Below are 25,568 nucleotides of genomic sequence, written 5' to 3' on the forward strand. Positions count from 1 at the left end.
TTATTTTTGCCTCTCTTCCGTGCGTACTATTGGTCCTTTAAGACACTTGTGGATCATGTTAGCAAACCTGATTAAAATCGATTGTCCTGAAATCTAATCTTCCGTGCCGGCCCCTCACATTACCATTATCATAGCCGTCTTTAATATTATTCTCCACGGCCAATTTTTCTTTTCTTTTTTAAGCCTTTGCTCTTTTATACCTGGGTCAATCAGAAAGTATTTGCCCCTATTTTTTATTAGCCAAAAGAAGGTACATACAGGTAAATACAGATGTACGTAATATTCTACGTACCTTACACTATTTTTCCACAAAGGCGCCACACTGGTTCAGACATTTGTTCCATCGCAGTATTAAATTTGAAATGCCCGTGTGGTAGAATTCGTCCTGGCTGACTGGTGGAACCACCGTCCTTTTGCCCTTTTGCGGCCCTTTTGCGAACTCACACCACCACTTCACATTTCTTAAAGGGAGGAACTTTCCCCATACGTGGGCTGCACTTCCCTGTGGATATCGATGGGCGATTGTCTCTTGCTCCATAGAAAACGAATCACACTTCGTTGCTCGTACGACGTGGACGTGGGAAGCAGAACCGCCATCTTCAACAACTGACAGCAGCGCCGTGCCGCGGAGCTACCGGCAAATAAGGCCGGGCCGGTCCAAGAGAGGTCCACTGCTGGGAATGGATATGTGGACTTCGCCTTTACAGCCGTAATTCGGCTAAAACAAATACGGGCGATGGCTTCCTGATTCGCCCTCGTATAATACTTAATACCCAATTCCCCGGGCAACGTTATGACGTCCTCGGTGACCTCTGGATGGATATTGTGACATATGCTAACAAAGTATGCCCCATGGTTTCTTTGCTATTTCTACACGTTACGCTTACGAGTAGTCGTCGTGAGCAAACTTTAGCCTATCATGCGCTGCGTTCGCGTTTGTAAAAGTTTGTAAAAGTAACGTCACACAGTACAAATAATCAACGCTTCCAGCCGCACCGTCACATATGAGGGCCCAAGTTCCAATTGGCAAGACTGGTCTGACGAAAGCGTGAACACAGATAACGCCGCTGCTATGTATGTACTTTCCACGCCGCCTTTAATAGAATACAGGGCGTTCAGTCCAGTGTGCGACATCATGGTACAGAGTGCTAAAGCCCTGAATTATTCGGTTGCGTTGTGATTGTCCACCTTTCCTGTCTCTGTGGTTCTCATCGGGCTAAGTTACTACTTCAATCATTCGGTTGGGTTTGGTAAAATCGCGGAGTCGAGTTGCATCTAAATCGGGACGCCCGAGCACTTTGTGAATGGCGAATACATATGCGGCTAAAATGACCGATAATAGAAGCTATAGGACGTTATCTGTTATATGTTGATTAGGTGCGCGGGGAGTCGTATATTGTAACGAATTCTTTCTTTTTCTATATGCATTTTTCACCCTCCGTCTCTGCCTGCTACTTGGCATGCGAGTGTTATCTTTGCATGGGATTGACCATATATCGCGAGACGGACGATAAGGTGCTGACATAGCTATTGCAGAATGTGGCCTCGGTTTGCGCCGTGGGATTCCATCACGTTCAATGTCACCGCTTACAGCCTTTTTCCGAAATCTCCCAGCGGAGGAAAGCGCGTTAGCGTTTGACAGAATGTTTGGTGGCGCAGATATAGAAGGGACGAAAGCGCGCCTTGAGTTATCTGCTTGTATGCTGCTTGTACGGGTATCAGCTCAGATTAACGCGCTTTTCGCAAGGCCTTTGGACCTCGAGTGGGGGCAAGTCTTGTTGCAAACGGCGAACGAAATTCCATTGGCATGTTTCCCGAACCCGCAATTATCTGCTTTCCTTACTTATTTTTTTGTCATTGGCGTAAACGTAATGGGATATGATTACGGGTTAGATCTGAAATAGTGTGGTAATTGCTACTGGCATTAGTGAAAAGAGCAGCAATGAATGCATGCAGGGCGTATCGTAGCGACAGGAACGCTATCGCTCGAACAATTGTGAAAGAGAATTTGGCCGTATGAGTGAGCAGAGACTAGGGAGGTCTTTCAGCAGACCTGTGTTATCTTCTTTTTTTTTTCTGAACCAGATTATCGCACTGGTGGACAACACATGTTGTTGTGAGTAACCCTAACTTAAAGATCTGCGAGTTAATTGGTATTCGATAAATTAAATCAATCTTTAATTCCTTAATTGCATGCGTATAGCAGTTGCGGAGCTGCTGCCGCGCAGCGTTCAGATATCCGTTCTCAAAAGGTGCAGAGAGAGAGAGAGAGAAAGAGAGAGATTGAAGACAGGAAAGGCAGGGAAGTTAACCATACGCACGTCCGGTTTGCTTCCGTTCGCTGGGGAAAGGGTATGCACAGAAATGAATTAGCATTTGGTGTATAACCTAATATAAAGCCTTTCCCTATATAGCCTGCTCGACAGAAGCACGTGTTGCGTGTTTCCAGGCAGGGTCTGGGGAAGAACGCCTTCACAGGTGCTCGCCTCCGAATTCACTTGAGTAAACGAATAAATCATTCATCACACAATTTCTTGCGTCCACCGACGCAAATATTGAATGAATAGCCAAAAAAGAAAGCCAACATCCGAATATCAGAGCCGAAACGTCGCGCGTAATCTGTACGGAGAGCATCGTGAACCGTCCGAAAGGAAATCTCGCGCTTCTGTTCCCGCTTCGCTCTAGACTTCTACGATGCGTGCCGACACCGACTTTTGTGTATTGTGGATTAGACGGTCAAAGGAAGTGGTTATCTGGCGATATTAAGCAGGCTACACCCGCCTGCCTTAGCAAAACAGCGACAACTTTATCCGACGCGCAGAGATAGTCACTTCATTAACGAAATTTCGCTTGGTGGATTGGCGCTTCCCTCGTCGAACGCAGGTGGCTTGTTAAGCCGAAGCGTCGTACTCTAACAGAAGTGCGTGGGCGGCACTGCTTGCGCATGCAAGGAACGCAAACTAGGCTTCGGTTATTTTGTGCAGGGGTCCAACAGTGGCAGCTGATTTTGGCTGCGCCACTTTGTCAGTGAAGCTTGCTAGATCTGGCGGTTTCTCGCCAAATTGGCTACTTTTAGAAGTTCCTGGCGACTGAAAATCGTGCTTGACGACTTGGCTACTTTCTGGCTACTTTTGGCAGCGGTAACTGATATAGGTAGTGGCTAGTGTTCCTGAATATGCTTACAGGAACACTAGTAGTGGCCGAATCACACTCCCCCTGACGGCCCCCTCGAAGCAACAGCCCCAAATGTCAGATCTTGAAAGCCACGCTTTTGTGTCTTGCAAGCTTCGGAAGCAAATTCAGGAGCTGAAAATATATCATCGCCGCCACATGGTCAGTGGGCCTCTTCGACATGTCACCCTGGGCTGTCCAGGACTGCCCGAGATGCTTCATACGCAACGAGCGTTGGCTGAAATTAATGCCTCAGGCGGTTTGGGACTGCCATTGACGGATAATTGAACAGTCCCAAGCAGCTCCCTCTGAGTAACAGGAATTAACCAATCTTAAGTGCAATGCCTTTGCGTCCTTTGAAGGACGGTAGCAATAGGTGGTGTCCTAATATATCATCCCCAGCGACGGTTACCCTATAGAAAATCACGAAGACCATGGTTCTGCAACGACTGCAACAAGCAAAAACACGTCATGGCAACCATGACATTAAGGCGCCAGTGTCTATGTGACTATGCGACAGGGTACCAGGGAGTGTAGAACGTGTGTGACGTCATAGAGTTCGGACGGGAACGTTTGAAAGGAAGTCATAGTGGCATATAATTAGTATACTCATCTGTGCTAGGACGGCGTTCGGCGAGTTTTTCTACTCAAACTGGCGATACCACTTCGGCTATGAGGAAGTACGCAAGCACGCGATAGAATTTATCAAAGAACATGAGCTGGTCATGCATTATGGTAAACTATGATACAATATTATGTGATAACGACGGTTTTGTTCTGTTATTTTTATTTGTCATCAGCTCAGCGGGAAAATACAGGTCTTTGTCGCCTTCTTTATTTTCGTATTAAAAATGGGCAAAGGTTCGTTTGTCGCAACCACCTCATGGTCCGAATAAATGTTCTCTCTCTATCTCTCTCTTGGCTACCAATCAAAGCTTTTGCAGCAGTTGGCGACTTCCTTGTCTACTTTTCGGAAATTTTCGGCAACTTTTTTTTTTCGATGACCTGGCAACCCTGTTGTAAGCCCACTACTATAGTTCACGACAAAGACGGCGTACCTGCTTAACAGGGAAACGTTTCGTCGTAGGCAGATGCTTCGCCTCGACTGCTTCACTGCTTGCTTTGTCTTTTTTTTTTTTTAATGAAGTCCACTTGTCCTACCCGTTATAAATCGAACCGAGTGTAAATGACGTTTGCAACACGATGACAGCGCGCGCGATCCGTTACATAGGAAAGGCGACAAGAAAGCGAGCCGCTTGTTTTCTGCCGAGCTGCTAGTGGGAAGGAAGCAGGCAGAAGAAAGAAAAAGCGGGCCGAGGTTATTAACCTCGCCGCTCGGCGGTGCCGAGAATCGAGCGGCGCGGCCTTCCGGCAAACGCACACACACGCACACTGTCGTGTGCGTGTGTGTGTGTGTGTGTGTGTGTTTTTTCTATCTCTTTCATTTAGTTTTCGTTTCTCCGTCTTTCTGTGCCTCGAAGCGCTGTTGATAGCGGTGTACGCGCGCCGTACGGATCTTGCACGAGTCAGGTCCGCCTATAGCTAGCCAGCTCGACTTCGGGTAATTAGGCTACCGTAATCAGATACAGTTTCGGTGGTGGTTGATTGCACGTGTGCGTCGCCACGGATACAATTACTGGTGGTAAAGAGAGAGGAGCCGCTCGACGCGTCCAGTGCCGTTTTTTTTTTCTCAGTGCGTGTATATCCGCGGGCTAACACTGACGCTGCATTCAGGCGTGCGCGCGTATATAGTCAGGGTTAAACTGGGCAGCTTCGGGTTCATTAACACGTACGCGTGTTATTGGGTTCTCTTCGTGCGCAAGGAAGAAGCCGAAGCTTTTTTGTCTTTGTTTTTTTCTTAGCGTGCCTCGAGTGCTCGACCTCTCTTGGCGTCGCGTGTGAAAGAAAAATTTAATATTGAGTCCCTAGGACGAGTACAAGTTGGCGCTGTGACAGCTACAGTAGCAGGCAACCCAGACGTATAATGCAAAGCCCGTTGCGACGCTTTGTGGAGGCGTTTGCTTCACTGACAGAGCTGTTAGTGGCGCGTTCCTACATTGCGCGTTCTGGAAGCATCTACAAGGGAGGCACACACATGTCTGTTCTATACCACAACGGGAATGAGACCTTCTGCCGTGCTTGTATATAGCTTCTCCACCTTACAATCTGCCTTTGCTGGTCGGACATGGTAAGAGAATTCGAACTGCATTTAACGATCGCCCACTATCTCGTACTTCATAGAAAGGGACAAACACTTTGAGATAACACTCGTTTCGTTTCGTGCGAGCGAAATTTCCTCTCACGCGAGCGCAGTTCTTAGGCGCCCGTTCTGCGTCGGCGTCCTTCGGCGTAACCCGAGCGAACGAGGACAGCGAAGGATGAAAGAGCGAACGCGGAGCGCAATGGGAGATGAAGGACGGCGATAGCGCACAAAGCGCGAGGAGGAAAGCGGTTGAGGGGGGGGGGGCAGCGAAACTTCCACGAGGCGGAAAGCAGAGGAGGAGGGCAAGACGAAAGGGTCACAAGCGTGGTGCCGCGCACGACCTGTTCTGCGGCGACGATCGCTACGAAATGGCATCAGAGTAGCACGCGTCATCCGTTCACGGATGACGCCATCGATAATGTATGCGTCAAGCGTCCACCGATACCATATATGGGAATAAAGCGCTGCATGAGCGAAGGTCTGTCTGCGGCGGCAGCTGTGAATTGCACCCACGCGTCACTCGCGCGCTGCCTCTCGTGATCTCCCGATTAGCGAGGCAGTCACGCCACACTTCGCTCCGTTTGCAACGTTACGCCCGGGACAGATTGTCCGCGCCAGCCAATATATCGCGAAATGAAAACACGTATCGAGCTGCGCTAAATTTCGCAATAGGGAGTGTCGTAATCGTCGGTGAATTTTATTTTTCTGTTATCTTGCGCAAGTTTCTATGGCAGCTCAATCAGATGGCTCAGTGGGTGACACCATCGCACTGTCGGACGCACTTCGCGATTTCTTCATGGCACAGACCTGGCTCGCCTGCTGAAATCTCCCCGTGACCTTCGTTCTCGTTCAGGATCACCTTTCATTAAGCCGGACCCACACCGGGGCCCACCCCGGGTCGACTCGTCCTTCCTCGCAAAGCAAGAAACAAATTAATACGAGTCTATCTATCGTCTGCAGTACAGCACACCTTTCTGACGCGGGCGGCATCGCTATATCACTGGCCATTATCGTTGGCGAGATTGATAAAGAGCCAGGGTTACTATTATTCGCGGAGTCATCCTGTTGTCCACTCCGCGTTCATGTCAACGTCGTGCCTGTCCTGCAATGAAGTGTGCATTTGTGCATGGAGGCCGGAAACACACACACGCACACACTGGAGAGGGGAGACCGGTTTCCTTTCGGAATTTATTTTCGCCCGATGCTCCCCCCCCGTCGTCGTCCCGGTTCTTCTTCTTCACATTTCAGAAGCGGCGACAGGGAAGAAGCATGCGGGCCGCCGGAATCGGCGTCGGCGCCAACCATACCCCCCCCCCCCCCCCCTCCTCGCCGGGCAAACGCTGCAGTAGCCTGCCGAGACGCGACGCGACGCGCCGATATGTAGGCCGACGCCGACGCAGCGCGCTGCAACGTTTCGTTTTCTTTTTTCTTTGTCTCCCTTTTTTTGCGCTGCGCACTCTCTTTTCCTCAGTGAACAGTTGTGTGCAGGAGGAGGCGGCGCGCCGGCCTAATGGATGTCTTCGACTGGACCGAACACGTGTCTAAGGAGCGGGCAATGGGAACTCTTGTCGTAGGGCTCACGAACGATATAATACGATAGCGCGAAGCGCTCTTTGCGCGTCCCGCCTCGATTCTGATGACACGGACACGAGGTGAATTCGACGCCGTGAAAAAAAAAAAAATCGACGTGTTTCGGGCAGGACGAGGGTGCACAGCCACTGCGGTCGCCGCATTCTCGCAGTGCAATAGGAAGGAACCACGACGGAGGTTTTGCAGTGGTTGATTTGCGCCCCCCCCCCCCCCCCGTTTTTTTAAACGAATGCGAGTCTAAAGCCGCAGCACTGCATGGCGATGCTAGTATATACGTCATGATTCCCGCAGATTTATATGCGCGATAGTAGTTATCGTGCATGATGATATTTACGTGTCATTCCCCGTCGTGGTTTCTCAGTGGCTATGGTGTTCTGCTGCTGATTGGGAGGTCGCGGGTTCGACGGCCTGCCTCAGCAGCCGCATTTAGATGGGGCGAAATGGAAAAAGCCCTCTCGTGCGTATACAGACGGCATTTAGCTGCCTGGGTTAAGGAACCGCAGGCAGCTAAATTTAATCCGTAATCCTCCGCTACGGCGTCTCTCATAGCCCTGGTGTTGCTTTGGGAAGTTAAAATCAAGTATACAAGCAGTCAATTTATCGAGGCCATTAGTTAATCCGTGGGAATCGTACCTGTATGTGCTGTACGTTTCCCATTGTCGGCAGTACGTATTCGTGTACACAATGTCCTGCGCAGTGGTCCAGATGACTCCGCATCGAACATTTATGGCTATCTGCGGAAAAGTGGTGGCGGTGACTTGGCATTCTCATTGATGAAGACTAAAAGAAATAACTCTGATGACAGAAGATGTTGCGTGCAATGAATGAGCAGCACATGGTACAGCAACAGGATTAAAGCCTGCAAAGTGCCCCCCCCCCCCCCCCCTGTACGACACATCTCAAGAGCACATCGACTAGAAAGGTGCATATGAAAGTATCTATAACATTCGAAGCGTGTATACATTCACAGCCCCGTTCTGCGCCTGATGGCTCACGTGCCGTTAGTCTGCCGTTAGAATTATTTGCTGTGTTCTAGAGCAGCAGACTTTGCCATGACAATTAGCACTTATTTTTGGTGAGAAGCTGTTCATGCCACACGCCTGATTTTTTGGAGAATGCGAACCGTATCGGTTGCACTCTGAAAAAAAGAGAGAGAGAGTGAGAGTGAGCGATACAATGAAGACAGGGATGTTAACCAGTCAAGATTCTAGCATTCTGCCGCGAATCTTATATGCAAGCTCATAAAGCACCGCACAAACTGACATCAGTAGCTTCGATATCGCCTCCGAAATCTCCGACGTGGCGCGTTGCTCTGCGCCGGGCATATCGGAGGCAAGTGCCTGTGGGTGTACGAGTCGCATGACGTTTGCTTGTTGTCACCGCTATGCTACACGACAAACGACCAGGGACAAAGGCGCTCACTTTTTCGTTCGCAAACGTTTTCTCAACAATTGAGGTTAAAGACGGTTCAGAACAAAATTACGGCAGAACTCATCTCACGATGACTGTCGACGATAATGCGAATAGCATTCGAGCAATGTAACGACAGGCCCTATTTCTCAAGTCACATTTATTTGACACGTGCAGTGGTAATTCTGAGACTCGTTGCTTCAGCTATATGCCACATACTGCAATACCGTACCACTTTGCTACGGCACCCGCTTGCCAAGGTTTCTAGTGAGCATGGCGACATGAAGAGGACTGTGTAACGCGGACGCAGTGACGATGGAATGACGAAAGATGAATGATATCGATGGAACTCAAAGGCGGTATAACGATGAGGGCATGACTACAAGATGACGATGCTTAAATTGTAACAATGGTGGAACAACACCATGACGACGACAGTATGGCGATGATAGGTGACGACGGTATGAAGACAACCGGATGAAGCTGGAATGAAGACGATGACACGACCACGGAGGCAAGACAACGACAGGATGAGAACGAATGAACGACGGTCTCTGTCTAAGGATGACGCAAAGTTGACGATGGCATACAACGGCGGCAAAATAACGATTGAATGACGACAGCATGATTACGATAGATTGACGAACAAGGAATGACGTCGATGCATCAGCGAATGTGGTTTAACTACGACCGGATGGGATAACAGTGGGATAACATCGCTCAAGGATGAAGATGGCGAAACGACACCATAGGCCGTATTATAAAACGATCCACTTCGGCGATACTATCGCCTCGGCCACGCGTTCGCCGTCTGCGCGCACTGATTGGCTGTTTTGGCAAAATCGGATGAGCAACGTCATCCGGTTTTGCGCATCCAGCCAATCAGCACATGCCTGACTGCGATACTATCGCCGACGAGATAGTATCGCTGAAGTGTATCGTTTCAGAATACAGCCCCATGACGACGAGGCATGATGACCACGGTATGACGACGATGGCTCACGACGACGGCATGACGAGAGTAGGGTGTTGAAGTTACAATGATTGCAGTGTAACGACCTCGACTGAACCGTTACGACGGCGGTATGACGAGTGCATGACGACGACACATCGATGACGATGGCGTGACAACGGCATAAGGACAATGGCATGACGAACGAGACGTGTTTGATGACAGTGGCGCAACGATGGCTGTGCCATGAAACCCATATGACGATGACGGCATGACGAAACTCGGATGACGAAGCTGGGGTGCCAACGATGGCACGACTACGGGTCTATGATGACGACGCTCTGATAACGCGTGCATGATGGCGACTGTCGAACGATGACAGCATGATACGGGTGGCATAATTACGTTAGTGGACTTGCAGTACGTGACTGAAGTGATAAAAATGATAAAACAACAGCACGATGACGACGGCATGCCGACAACTTATGTTGAATTCCAATGGCGGAGTCGGAGCAGCCGACGGACTCCGCGAGCGAGAACTCGACTCTGGCGTAGAGCAACGCCCCCAAATCCGCGAGTGGAACACAATCTGCGCCGCCGGAGCAAGGCGGAAGCGGAACTTCTATCGCCGAGTTACCCAGGATACCTTGCGTGTTGTCATTTCCCGCCGCTGTTTGCTCCCAGCACCGCCGCACCGGTCATTTCTCTTCAGCGTCGTTCACCTGTTGTATTTTTAAAAGTGCGGAATGGATATCTCGCCAAGCGTGTACCAGCTTTTGCTTCCTCGCGAGTCTTTACCGGTGGCGCCTCCCAGCAGACAAACGTGGTAAAGGAAATACGTCACGCAGAGTTCCGGTCCACTCCGCCGATATTGGCGGAGCACCTTTTTCTGCTCCACGGAGTGACTCCCGTTCTGAATCCCCTCCGACTCTCTCATTGGAACACCTTACTCCCGCCCTCACTCTGTCATTGGAACAAACTTGCTCCGAAACGAACAGAAAAACTTGCTCCGACTCCGCCATTGGAATTCAACATTAGTGACGAGGATGGCGTAATGACGACGGCATGAAGAGAGCTGGATGACGACCATGCAATGACCGCGACGGCTTCACGGCCATGAAGACATACCTAGTGGCCCAAGCTACAAAACATCTATCTATCTATCTATCTATCTATCTATCTATCTATCTATCTATCTATCTATCTATCTATCTATCTATCTATCTATCTATCTATCTATCTATCTATCTATCTATCTATCTATCTATCTATCTATCTATCTATCTATCTATCTATCTATCTATCTAATCTCCGTGACTGTAGGGAGCGCTAAATGCACTGGACCACTCGCTTTCCATCCTTTTCTTTTACGTATTTCGCACGCAAATGTCATGGCACATTTCTGTTCTGTGCAAAGTTCGACATTTAGGGCATAGCTTTCGTTTCTCCTTTTTTTTTTTAGCTTCTGTGATTGACGAACAGAGGCTATAACTTCAATCTTAGAAATGCTGAGAATCTCACTTTACATCTGCGCTGATGCAAATTTACATTCTTAGCACGATGGCTAATTACTTTGCTTCCGTATTCTTCATCGCTACTGACTGTTACTTGTTCTCTTTTAAACACCGGCTGTTCCAGGCATTTCACTGCGGCACGAACAACATGTTAAGCGCTTCGGAAAGAACTATGAGTCACGCGCTAGTGCCGCTACGGTGGAAAATTTTCGCGAATGTTTTTTTATTGCAGTCGTAGCCTTCTTTCTTTCTTTCTTTCTTTATGTTTCCTTCTCTATAAGCTCTTATGAAGACGGGGAGGTCACTCTATCACTCTCTTTAAGCTCTGCCATATTTCTGAGCCACGTAGATACATAATTACAACTATGAATAATTGTCATGATGCTAAAGAATGAACTCGCCGATCTTTAAATTGGCGACATTTAAAATAACGAAAACAAGTTGAATCACTTCACTGGAGGCTGAATACGTAGCAGAGCAGTATAAGCCAGGTGGCTATTTAGGAGAGAGTGACATTGTAGCGTGGCGCGTACAGTCTGTCGCAGATAAGTGCACGTAGAGGAGGTCATGAGAAAGCAAGCATGCACAAGCTTACTTCCAGGGTAGATTAAAAACGGCCGAAGTAGGCAAAGCATGCTATTCGCATGAAAATATTGTGCTGCAGAAAAAGCTGCCACATGCGCAATTCGCTAAATCTTAGCTCATAGCAGGGGGTATTGGAAAGAACTTTCCTGTTGTTTATAAGATTAGGCAGGGTGCCAGATTTCTGTAGTCGTGCGCTAGCCGGCTGAATTTGGCTTCAAGCGAAATACAGTGAAGTCTGTCATGCTGTAAATTGCAGTGGCCGTGCCAAAATCTGTTGCATATTTGGCCATGTTTTATTGGGTGGGGGCAGCGCTCTTTATTTAAGCGTATGCGTGTAAGCTTAGGCATAACTTTGCAGGGCTTATAACGGCGTCTGTCTGTCGCGGTTGCATCGTTTATACGTAGCATCAATACAATACGCAACAATTCAATCTGTTTCCTTATTCTGCTGCACAAATGTTGCGAATTTTTAATTTGCACAATGTCACAGCGCTTCAGACTGTCACCATATTCCATATGTTGCTCGTGCATTGCAAATAAGCGTGTGTATAGAGCTGCCGAAAACGAATACATTTTGCAACAGAGATTACTGTCGCGGGGGTAGTAAAAACGAAAATAACGATGTTGATTATGTAAGTTTACAGATGAACACACATTGAGAACACGACTGCACACGGCGCTCCACAAGAGTCGCGTATCCGGAGCAAACCGTGCACCAGATGCGCGACACGGCAACTAGCGAAGCCATATCTGGCGCCCTTCCAACGGACGTCGGCTCACAAACGCACATTACGAAACAGAAAAGGATGTGCGTGCGCGTCGAATGTGGTCCCACACAGCAGGTTCTAAACGTCACGGACTCTGCGCATCGATGAAGCTTGGCCGGGGCATGAACGTCCCGTAAACATTTAATTGCCGCCGGTGGCTTCGCGTTCGAACATACGCGTATACCGCACGAGGTTATGATGGCTCGCGCTGCTGTTTTCGCGTGCAACAACGATTCTGGCAATAAAACGCTGACGGGGTCGCTGAAGCGTTTGTTTTCGAGCTCGTTTGTGCAGCTGCGCATAAGCACGTACAACGCGTCTCTGCCCTTTTTCTTTTTCTTTTTCGTCTAGTTGATGAGGGCCTACCGTGGGCTATATGCATGCTTGCATGCACTGTTTGGAAGCGCCACGATACACGCAGCTGCTTTTCAATTAAACGTGCGGTTTGTCGATAGACAAGCTTTGTGATTGTGGGGCAGCGGGTCGGCGTTTTCTTTTTTTTTTTTTTTTTTTTTTGATGCGGTGTTTCGCTCATTCGATGCGGTCACAGCTGGAGCACGTTCTTCCTTTGTTGCCCTCATTTTATTTTCAAGCGGTAAACTTATGTGCTTGTTTATCGTCCGTTCTTTTTTTCAGTGGCATGAAGAGCGTCTATCGCCTGAATACAACGACCAAGTTGCCTATATTTATTGATGCGAAAGTCTCAAATGGCCCATTGAGCAAAAGAGCCGGCGTCTGTAGCAGCGAAACGGCACCTAAATTTCCATTGGCTGCGACGCCACGTCACGAGCACGTCACATCATGAGCGCGCCTTACGGGGCAGAGTGGGCGAAAGGAAACACCTGCTGTTGCGCGAGGGGAGACGGCATCGCCGCGAAGCCGCGTCACCCTCGCTCTCGCTCTCGGAAGCTGGCGCGCGGTCCGTATCTCTCTCTCTCTCTCTCACCCCCACTGGGCTTAGCTGCGGCGCACGCCTGCCGGCTTTGGTGGCCGCTGCTGCTTCCTCGGTCTCTCGTCGCGCAGGACGTCGGTGGCATGCGGCGTTGGCACCGCAGGCTGCTGCTGCTTGCTGGCTTCGGCTGCACGTACCGCTATTGAGTCTGAAGCATCTGCATCGTTGGCGGCCGCCATCTCGGCAGTAGCGAAGCGTGGCCGTCGACTCCAGCACACCGTAGACGAAGGGAGCGGAAGAACGCAGCTAAACGAGCGACGAGGCAGGCAGCGGGCGAGCCGAATGGGAATGAAGACATCGTGGCCAACGAAGAAGGCATCGTCAGCTTGACTCTCCCTATAGACATTGACTTGACTCTCCCTATAGACAAATAAATGCACTTAATTTTTCAGCAATATCGCCCGAATTATTCCGGTCTACAGACAACATGCCAACATACAAAGCGTAAAAAAATAATGAATAACCTGCACCAATTTAATAGCAAAACTCGACAACATACCCCGGAGTAAAACTCGAAAAATATTACTCGCAGCGCAAAATTCGAAGGACCGCACAGCGGCATTCAATAGGACATTAACGCTTTCGCGTTCACAACTCGTAAGAAGTGCTTAGCTGTCCTCGGTATGTTTTTTTTTTTTCATTTCAATATATAGAAGGAGGACAACTTGATGCGACGTTCCGTGGTTCTTAGCTTTTCCTTTTTGTTTCTTGGTCCTTTCAAGTAGGTTTCTGTCGGAATGTAGATCGCAAGCCAATGTGTTCTCATATTCTTAGCATGCTGTTTGCGTTTTCAGTAAGAGTTTCAATGAATAGCTCCTTGTTTGACAATCTCTATATTAAAACTTTGAAGCTAGTGCAGAATAATCGCAAAGGGCTCAGTTATGGATAAGGCAAGATTTAATAGCAAGTTGTTCCTAACCCGGTTTCACCTGTGCTATATTGTCCACTATCTTCGGCTTTCGTCAAGAAGAATCCTTCGTCAGTCAAGTTTATTGGCTTATTTACTTTGTATTCTAGTTATTGTGCATTGGCTACTGTGAGCTAGATGCTTTTATCAGTGTTGTGCCGATCCGGATGCTGAGCTTGCTTCTGACAAATGATTTCGGCTCAGGCAAAGAACGCGTAAAACCTTCAGGCTTTTGAAAGGAAGTCCTGTGTTAATTGAGTGAGTAGAAGAGAGTTTTCTGTTGTGTTGGTTGTGTTCATGATCATTTAAAACAAAAACAGTGCAAGCTTGCTACGTGATAAGAAAGGGAGGCTACTGTTTTCGTCCAAAGTGGGTAGAAAGGAGGTGCGAGTGTAATGATAAATGTAGCAGGTGTTTGGGGAGCTTATATATATCTACCGGAAATTATATAAAATAGTTTGACGCATGATCGATTCTGTTTGTTTGTTTGTTTGTTTGTTTGTTTGTTTGTTTGTTTGTTTGTTTGTTAATTTACCTCTACGAGTGGCTCGTACCCACTATGGAGGATTGGACCGATTATTAGCCAAGTGCAGTGTGTTGTTGTTGTTGTCCTGAGTGGCCGTCAGTGTGACTGTCTGTGTTTGTTTTTCTTCTTTTATCGCGGTGGAATACATTATGAATAGTTCAATTATTATGGCTCTAATTGCTTTATGTGTCAAATATATGAGGCGGCAGAATAAAAACGGCACTGTGCGGATGTTACAGTCGCAGCACCGTCGAACAGAGCGTTCTTTAACTGGTTTTATGCGTTCACACACTCAGACATAATATATATATATATATATATATATATATATATATATATATATATATATATATATATATATATATATATATATATATATATATATATATATATATATATATATATTGTTATGACAGTAAAGCTAGAACGTCGGCTTGAACAAAAGTTCTGTCCTGCTACTCGGCATTGAGGAAGAGAAATGGGAGACGAAAGAAAAAGAGAGAGTAGTGTCGTTGAGGGCGATAATCGTAGTTTCAATTAATATTAACAGCGAAGGCTCTTCACAGTCTTGAATCCATGCCATGCTCGTGCGAGAATTCGACGATATATCCTCTGTAGAATATCACGCAGACAACAAGGGTTCGGCTAAGGTCGTAAAAGAACCTTTTCAGATTTTCACAGATCGTCCATCCAGTATAGTCCGTACATGCCGCAGGCGTTGCCACTCATACTCGACTGCTAAATTAAGCATGGTATTGTATGATCATGTTTTGTCACGTTGTGTTGCCCTATAGCCAGGAGGTATACAGCTTCGACGTTTCAGTGCACGCAACTTGCGCGCGGCGCGTGGGCCGAGCGCGCCGCAGGTGCAGACTCAGGTGAGGCTTCCCCCGAGACGGCGTGTTATCGCCGCGATCCCGTCTCGCGATAAGAACGGCGTAGTAAGCGTCGCCAGCGTGTCTACTAGGAAGAGAATAAGGGGGTCACGATGACATCAAGCTCGCTGACCGCCTGTTTTGTTGTTTGCGCGCGAAAGTAAAGGTGCGCACGTAACACGCATGTGACTGTACAGCAACGAAGGTGACCCTTTTTCATTGAGCCCCGTGAAACGTGCGCGCAAATAAAGTGTACCGTGTTCGCCAGCATTTTTATTTCTTGCCCCGTGACTAACCCAACCTGGCTCAGCGTGAGCCCGACTGAGTGTGAATTAGCCCGAGTGCGAAAAGCCTTGGGGGCCCTGTTCTCGATAGATCGTGTGTACTCTCGCTGGGGGGCGTATAAGTACGTGCCCGCCGAAGTTGCTCAGTGGCTGTGGTGCTGTGGCACTGAGCACGAGCGTGGCTTCCGAGGCCGCTGCACCGCGCCTTTATGATGCGCCGGTGCCATCTCGGAGGCCACGGCTCGAGGTTGCGGGTTCGACTCCTGGCCGCGAACTCAAGCCCTTGCGTTCATAGATGAAGAAGCACATTAAAGAACCCGATGTAGCCCAAATTTAAGGTGAGCTATACAAAATACGGTGCCCAGGTGTCTCCCTGGGACATTGCAATTCAATCAATCAATCAATCTCCTTTGCATAACTTTCATATATCAAGTCCAGTGAGACTTGATATATGAACGCTGGCTGTCTGGCTTAGTCTGCTGCTTCTACTGGCTTAGTCTGTAAACTATAGGGTACCGCGGTCATTATAGCGATTGTCATTAGGGGAAATCCGTGCCGCGTCAGATTTGCTTGCAATCCGAGTATAAGCGACTCCTTCGGACGTTATTCAAGGCCAGTTTGACACCAATACTAAGCCATGACAAGCGAAGGAAGGAAGGAACGAACGAGCGGCCAAACACGTTGCAAAAAAAAAACACTCTGCTGTTCTACTTGAGATCACTGTTGCTGCAAGACGCACAGCTGCAGCTAAGCGAAGGCAGTAAAGGTTATTGCGAAGGGAATCCCGTAGTTCTCCAGTGTTTCTTGCACTGCTGAGTCAACCGAACTTTGAAAGGGCGTCGTCCTTTCTCGCTTGACGGGGCGTACACGTGGCGCCGGACACGTCTGTCGAGTTAGCCGTATTAATCCCACGAGTGTGGTGTTCTTTTCTTTTTTTATTTGATTGAATGATAAGATGAAATGCACTGCAACTGAAGGGGAAAAAATCGAAGCCTCTTTCTTAAAGAAAGACGGTTGAACGCGAAGATTTCCCCAAATGCAAACTGAATCAAAGTCCAAAGCCAACGACCACGCAACGAACCCAAGAAATCCTGAGCGACCTGATGATATGCATATCGTAAGAAGTCAACAAACACTGACACCAAGGACAACATAGGGGAAATTACTTGCGCTTAATAAATGAAATGAAGAGACGATTAATTAATGGAAATTAAAGTGGAAGAAAGAACAACTTGCCGCAGGTGGGAACCGAAACCACAACCTTCCCATTTCGCGTGCGATGCTCTACTAATTGAACTACGGCTGCGCCGTTTCCCCATCCACGTTCTTGGGTATTTATGTGTCCTAGTAGAAGCCTGGGAGTGTTAGCCAGCGCCACCACTCACAGACCTTGGCGGCGGACGTGGAATGCGAAGGTTGTGGGTTCGGTTCCCACCTGCGGCATGTTGTTTTTTCATCCGCTTTAATTTCCATTAATTCATCGTTTCTTCATTTCATTTATTAAGCACAAGAAATTTCCCCTATGTTGTCCTTGGTGTCAGTGTTTGTTGACTTCTTATGATATGACTAATAAATATCGGGCCCCTCGGTTAACCCCCTTTCTTCCCGATGATATGCATGTGTGATTTGATTGCTTGTTTAGGATTGTATTTTTTGAACGTTGTAGTTCAACGGAGACACATTTCCTTAGGTTGCATAGCCTTTATTGTAGATGATGTAGCCGTTGATCAGACGCACACACTCACACTTTCATGGACGACCCTACACTTACTTGCACATTATATATATATATATATATCGGGCTGGCTCGTAATACTGCTGCTCGCAGTAAAGAAAAAAGAACACTGTTGTCCCACCTGAAAGCATTGTTGCCGCTGCAAATGCGTACAGCTGCAGCCAAGTAAAGGTTATTGTCAAGGGAATCCCCTGGCTCTCCAGTTTTTCTTGCACTGCTGAGTCAACCGAACTTTGAGAGGGCGTCGCCCTCTCTCGCTTGACTAGGCGTACGCTTGATGCCGGTCACATCTGAGGCGGTTTATACCTCAGGAGAGTCGGCGTCATCGAATAACAGAGCGAACTTTCGCGTAAGCTCGTTGAGTTCCAGTGAAACCAGTTTCGACGAAGGGTTATATTTAATGGCAACCTAATCAGCGGGGCGGAGGGGGAGGGGTAGGCTGGGCTGTACCAGCACAGGAATTAGTATTCAGGGTCGATTCTATCAGCGCGCAGCCGTCGCCAGTGCGATGCGTGCTTTCCGGCACGCCGGGCATTCTCGCGGGCTGAGCTGCGTTTGTATTCCGTTAAGAGGCGAATTGCGCGGCGCGGAAGATGGGAGGTGGACGGCTTCATGGCGCGCGCACCGATTGTAATACTCTTCGCTAGCTCTGCACAAGAAAACTGTACCGTGTTTCACACGGAGCTGGCAACGTTGCGCAAGGTATGAGCGACTTTTCGCACTTGTTGAATCCGGTGACGAAAGGAAGTGTTATTCGCGGTTGGAAGCAACTTTGCACGGTAGCGGGAGATATTTTAGTGCATCTTTACCAAAAATTAATTTAACTAAGCCAGATGGGACGCCGTCAAAATCTCTGACGTCACGGCGGCCTTGTGCGGGAACTTCAACGATGCGTCGCCACCAGATCTTTAGACCTTGAGTATTTTCTGGCTTGCCGAGCCATTTTTTTCGGAGTGGCTTCGTTGGTATTTTAGAAGTGTAATTTACTAGTGTGGATGAAATCGCTTTTCTCTAATAAGTGTCCCTTTGATGTGGTGCTGGAAAAAGATACATATATATATATATATATATATATATATATATATATATATGTTGTCTCTGAAGGAGTAAATTGAGATATTTTCGAATCAAGGTACAAAAAGCTTGCGTCTTACTCGACGCGTCCAGCTGGCCATTGCGTTGCGCAGCTGAGCGCGACGTTGCGGGTTCGATTCCCGCCGCATTTCGGTGGCAAGCGAAATGCACAAACGGCCATGCACACCAGATTGAGGCGCCCATTAAAGAGCATTAGTACACTGACGAAAATTAATCCGGAGTCTCCCACTGCGGCCTGCCTTATGCATAAATGAGATCGTTGTTTTGGCACGTAAAACAACAATATTAATTTTCTTCATTTATTTATTTATGTGGCAGGCTACTACGGATGTAGGGTAAAAGATGAGATGACGCCGACGCTTATTATATATATATATATATATATATATATATATATATATATATATATATATATATATATATATATATATATATATATATATATATATATATATGTGCTCGCAATCAACACATCGGTATCAAGATGATGACGGCGATAACGCCTCCAGTAACAGTAACAGTACTGATTATCAGTCTTACTGATAGTCAGTAGTCACTGATAATGACTCATAATCAGTAAGATCCAGCAAAAAAAAAAAAAAATACACTCTGCTTAGAACACGAGGCACACCAGTCTTCCAAAGCCTCGAGACGATGACCGACGGATACAGCCAGACGCACGCGTGCAACCCGGTACGACATTGCACGCTTCCATGCAAGGTGAGTCCGGAATCGCGCGCGGAATATTCCTTCGGTTATGTTCCACTGACTCGCACGACACGTATCTGTCCGAGCACGTCGGATGCTTTTCTTGACATCGCCTCTGAAATGCGCCTGCGCCGAGATAAGAAGACGATGAGATATAACGTTGAGGAGAGAAACACGAACGAACGTCCGCGAAAAGAGGTCCCAAGTCCTGGCGTCTTCGCGCGTGAAATTTTCGCAAGGCTTTAAGTTCCACGCGTTAACAGAGAAGATGCAGTCATAGTGATTTGGGCGTCCTTGAAGATCAGACGGCTGATTCGGCTGTTCGTTAGTGTCGCCAGTGTCAATCGGTTGTGAGAGTGAAACAACTGCGAAGTTACTCCAATCAATTAATCAGTCAGTCAGTCAGTCAGTCAGTCAGTCAATCAATCAATCAATCAATCAATCAATCAATCAATCAATCAATCAATCAATCAATCAATCAATCAATCAATCCTTGTGTTGACTGGGGATATCACTTCAATCAGCTGGAAAGTGGGACCTCGCACAACACATACTGACTATACGAACATATCAAACGCTCGTGTTACAGTGTTTAGGGTGCACCGTAAGGAACCCCAGGTGGTCAAAATTAATCCGGAGCCATCCACGACGACGTCCCTCTTAGCCCACCGAGCAGTTTCGGACGCTAAACCCATAATTTCACGTAAGTGACGTAGGGCGTACGTGCCTGAAGTTCTACAAATGTGCTGTCGTTAAGCTCATAGTCTGGCAAGGCTGCATCAGCCTGCAGCCACTTAGCAAACCTGCTCGTGCTCCTGACATCACCAATGACGAAAGTGCAATTTCCACTCTGCGCGTCACAGTGAGTAATCACCATTTCCTAGCCCAAGCTTATTTTTACATCGACGCTAAGGAAAAGAAAAGCACGCGTACGATCAATTTGCAGCGTAGATTCCGGGAGCTATACCAACGGCTGCATCCTATGTCGGACGTGCAGAGGGCATGGCGCGTATCACGGTACACATGGCCGAGGCCACCGGGCTCAATCGCGGCTGCTTGGCACGTACGGTCAAGGATGACGTGACGCACACGCCCATACTAATAGAAGCACCTGACGTCTATTAGCGACCGGAGAGAAACCGAGCTCTTGTCGGCCAAGACGTGGCTATATCCGTGGCGACAGATTAGCCCAGGGAGGAACACGATGGTCATGCCATATCAAAATAGCTTACGAAACAGCGAGGCAACTTGCTTCTCCCGTTTTCATGCGTGTGAAACATTTTCAAGCTGAGCCTGTAATTTCATAAACTTCGTGCGCCAAGACACTCCCCGCCACTTCGAGCCAGCTCTTTCTTTTTCCTTTTTTTATGCAGATTTAATTATATGTTATTACTGTATAGTCTATCTATTACTGCTTTATCAGCGTTTGCACGATGAAACGAATTAAACGAAGAAGAGGACCGCTCATGCTGCGCAGTACTTTTACCAAACACACTTCTCTGTATCAATACGACTCATACGTTAAACGTTAACATTTCAATTTATTAAGCCCTTGTTGTCTTACGTGCACAAACCACGACGGGCTTATGAGGCCCGCCTTAATGGGGATACTCCGGATTGTACTCGACCACCTTGGGTTCTTTAACGTGTTTCTAAAAATAGGCACGCGAGCGTTTCTGCATATCGAGCTTACCGAAACGCGACCGCCGCGGTCGGGTTCGAACCCGCGACCACGCGCTGAGCAGCGCAACGTCAAAGCCATTAGTCTACCGCGGCGCGTGCCTAAGGGTGAACGGCTCGATTAACCAAAGGTAAGCATAGGATTAATACTCGTTACGCTACGTTACACGCTCGTGTACATAAACATGGGCGACCGCAAGACACTCATCATCCCGTGCTGTCCCCGATTCCGGTCACTGCCGCTCGGACGGAAAATGATCCTTGAATTCATTTAGACATACACTTTCCATTTTCGCCGATGCCAAATGCAGTCTTGAACCGCTTCTTCCATTCCTAAGTTACGCAAGCGAAGCGCTAAAGACAGAACGTGTGACGCGCTGCGTAATGCTAACGTCGTTATACAGCCGGTATGCGAGCCCCCGCGATTGCGAGAAATTGTGACGGCGCGTGTTCTTGTGGAAGCGTGCTTTCTTATTTCCCCTTTTTCTTTCCATTTCTCCCACTTTCGCGTTTCTTTTTTTCTTCCCTTTTTCAAGGGCAAGACGGAATCGTAGTTGGAAGCATCTTACGCCTAAATTTTAAAAATAAGTAAGAAAATACGCCTTTTGTGTAAAGTGCACAGCGAGGTTCACGACAACCAACAGCCAGCCGACAACACGAACCGAAAGAGCCTACAGCGCGTTTACTTCACAAATACAAGCCGAAAATATGGAAGCTTAGAAAGCTAAACAGAAAAAAATGCAACCCAATTAACATACAAAGCACAGACCTTCGATATCTACATATGTCAAACAAATGTTTGTATAACAGCATAAGTGCAGTCGCAGTTGAACTGTCGCTCACTAGCCAACGCAGTAGAAGACCAACAACTGCTGTCATTGTTGAGCGAATTCTGCGACTACTTATTCCTGTCACAGAAAGAAATATATGTATAATGGAGGGAGAGCGCAAAACACCGCGAAAATAGGCTTCACCCTTTCGGTTTCGCTTGCAGAGAAACGGAGAACACCGACGACAAGAAAAAAAAAAAAAAAAAGAAAGCTGGTTTTCCGTTCGATGTGGAAACCGAGTTTTCCCGCTTTCTTCGCTGCGTTTCTCGCTGCACTCTTCCTGCACTGCGCACTGCTTATTTCCTCGCAAAATTTAGACCATGACTAATAGCAAACCAGTTTCAAAACAACGGCGTGGAACAAGGGCGCGGCTTTTGTGGAAGAAAGAACGAAAAAAAAAATCGAAATTCAGTAACAGCGCGCGATCACTAAGCGTCGTTCCTCGTTTTTGCTGTTCTCTGCTCTATTCTCTCGAGGATATTTACCTATTCCCGCGTGCGTGTTCATATATATATATATATATATATATATATATATATATATATATATATATATATATGTGTGTGTGTGTGTGTGTGTGTGTGTGTGTGTGTGTGTGTGTCGTGTGTCGCAGCGAAAGTTAGCTGTTCAACGAAAAAAAAAGGATTAGATAAAACAAACAAACACGGTGCAGGATACAACTAGAAGACGTATGGTATTCATACCATAGGCCTCTTCTGTCCTCTTCAGACCGACCACTGAGCTCTTACTATCGTAATCGTATCTTACACCGTGTTTCATTTATTCCTTATTTTTTTCGTTGAACAGCTTAGGTAACGTTAGCTGGGACACCCTATATATCTCCTTGCGTTCGTATATAGGCGCGGTGATTACGTCCCGAACCTTTAGGTCAAACGAAACAAGAGCGCAAAAAATGAGTACAAAAGAACCTGAGCAGGTTTTGGGGGCATTCGGTAAGCGAAGGCGCGCTTGGGTGCGCCATTTAACAAAAAATCGTGAGCACGGTAATTGGGCGCTTCAGCCAACGTATTGAGTAAATTAACAACAGAAAACACTGCACTCTGTAAATGTAACGGGGTTATATTATTTAGCACGACATATGGTTCGCGGCAGTGGGCGTTGGGAATTGTGCGATAATCACCAGAAAGCTCTTGCATGGACTAAAGGTCGCACGGTAATTTTTTAGTATTTGTTTAGTCTATATGTCCACCTTATGACGTGCTCCGTTTATCTTCGCGGTGATCTGTGACATGCGAGGTAAATTTCGATGTTTTTCATTGGAAAGGAGTGGCAGGCACCAATTTCAACATACTCGTCCCACATGCGAATGAAGACGTTTATATACCGCCACAGTCCTATGGGACTCCGGATACGCCAAGGTCATTCTGGGGTCTCGTTAGCACAAGCAGCCGGATGGGACATACATTCGAAAGTAAGCGCAAAGTACGCGAACCATGGCACCTACCGCTATTTACCCTGCCCTAACATACGCGAAAAGCTATACAAAGTGTTTCACGTGACATTTGCATATGGGCTTCAGGCGTGACACGTGTACAAGTCCGCGCACGACTTCAGAAAGCCTCAACGGCTGTGTCAACATACCTAAGAAGACAAGGCCTGGAGCTTTCCGCTGAGAAATGTGCACTCGTTGCTTTTACTCGCAAAGCGATGGCCCCGTATGCTTTGCGGATTATTGACCAAATTATACGATATAGACAAACGCACCGATTTCTTGGCGCCATCATTAATAGAGACTTGTCTTGGAGCCCTCACATCTCGTACATGACAAAGCGTTTGGCCGCCATTGTGGACCTTCTTGCGTTTCTCGGCGGGAAGTCCTGGGGCGCAACAGTACCGTCAATGTTGCAACTATACAAAGCACTGTTTTTGGGCTTCCTGCGGTACAGCTTACCTGTACTAGGAAATACTTGCACTACGAATATTCGCAAACTCCAGAGCGTGCAAGCCCAAGCACTCAGGACTTGTCTTGGTCTTCCGAAAACTACGTCATCGATTGCGACAGTGGCCATAGCCAAAGACGCTCCTTTGACAGTCTACATTGATACAGATGTCCTGAGAGCACACATCCGACACCTGACTCGGATTCCCTCCCACCATCTTGCTTGCTTGCCAGCAAAAAGGCCACTTTCAACTTTTGCTAAAGCTATTGCAAGACATCAGTCCTACTTGCCATCAGAATTTACGCCCGCTACACGATTGCCAGATCCATTTTGGTGTCTGCACCGGCCGCAAGTGCAACTGACAATTCCAGGAATCAGAAAGAAAGCTGGAGCGCCATTGCAAGCTTTGAAACAAGCAACTTTGGAGCACATTGACAACGTGCACAGATTCCTGCAACATGTATACACAGATGGTTCAGTAAAACTCAACAGCTCTGCTGCTGCAGTCATCATCCCGGCACAATCTGAGGAAATCAAATTAAGAACTTCATGTGTGACCATATCGACGGGTGCAGAACTCGCGGCGCTCCGTGCTTGACTTGATTTCATTAAGCAGAAGCCACCGCAACAATGAACAGTCTTTAGTGACTCCAAGGCATACGAAGCCCAATGCGCCACCGACCCAATGAACAACTGGCCTCAGAAATTCGGCACACATATTATCAAAGCCATGACAAGGGACACAACATAATCTTTCAGTGGCTTCCAGGACATTGTAACATCAGCAGGAATTACCACGCCGACGAAGCCGCCCGATCTGCACATGAAAGTGGTCAACGAGTCTTCATTCCGCTTTCGCGAACAGACGCTGCGGCTGAGCTGCGATTGATGTCCCGTGAGTGTAGTTTGCCCCTATGGGACTCAAATGTTTTCATCATGTGTCGGTTGCGTTCGTTGTCTCCGGACATACGGATGCACCTCCCGCTTGGATTACCACGACGTGAACAGCCCATGCTCTACCGTCTGTGGCTAGGCGTTGCCTTTACAAACTCACATGCTTTCCTCATAGGAATGGCCAACAGCCCCACGTGCGACACATGTAACATCGACGAGACGCTCGCACACATTATGTGTGTCTGCCCGCGATACAGTGCTGAGAGACAAGTGATGTGTAGAGTACTGGACCAGTTGGACAATCGTCCACTTTCAGAACTAAAAGCTTTAGGCCAATGCTCCGAAAGAACATCCGCGTTGAAGGCCTTACTCGCGCTATTAAGGTTCTTGCGGTCTACGGGGCTTCACGACAGACTCTAAGAATGCCGCCCACTACCGCTCTGTAGTGTACGCGCTTTGTTCGTGCTTGTCTCCCTTTCTTTCTACCTCCCCTTCCACTCTGTTTCTCTTTTTATCCCCCTTAACGCTTCCCCCTGCGCAGGGTAGCCAACCGGAACTACCTCTGGTTAACCTCCCTGCCTTTCTCTGCATTATTTTTTCTCTCTCTCTCACGTGACCCTGTCTCGTGGTGCGTATGGATAGGGTTTCGCGGGAAACCGATGCACGTGCGACCAACGTACCTGCGATTCTGACCCGCCTTTTGGGGAACGGATATTTCGAAAGTATTACGAGCGCACGTTGTGGAGCTGTTGAGATCTGCTTCTTACGGGTATAAAGCATGGAGGTCATGTTTAGTTACGTACTAATTTCGTACTTCCTACAACCGCGCGCGTTACAGAAAGAGGAGCAGAACACGCAGCATGAGTAATATACAGGATTCCCGAAGGTGGCAATGACGGTGATCAGTGTGACGGAAGAGGGAACGTGGTAGCAATCATCGTTCGTAGTGAGATAAAGGAATTAATCCGTGCGTTATTATGCAACGCAGC

The 25,568-nt window shown here is 47.7% G+C and overlaps 1 long non-coding RNA gene across 1 annotated transcript in view; it reads left to right on the forward strand.

Moving 5' to 3' along the window:
• Window positions 1-14,645, forward strand: part of LOC129382286 (uncharacterized) — a 32,815-nt gene extending 18,170 nt beyond the window's left edge. The window contains exon 3 of the long non-coding RNA XR_008610384.2: window positions 12,829-14,645. This is a non-coding gene — a long non-coding RNA (uncharacterized lncRNA). The remainder of the gene's footprint in view (window positions 1-12,828) is intronic.
• Window positions 14,646-25,568: the final 10,923 nt, after the last annotated feature.

This window comes from Dermacentor andersoni, chromosome 6 (genome assembly GCF_023375885.2).
Source record: "Dermacentor andersoni chromosome 6, qqDerAnde1_hic_scaffold, whole genome shotgun sequence".
In the NCBI taxonomy this organism is placed as follows: domain Eukaryota; kingdom Metazoa; phylum Arthropoda; class Arachnida; order Ixodida; family Ixodidae; genus Dermacentor; species Dermacentor andersoni.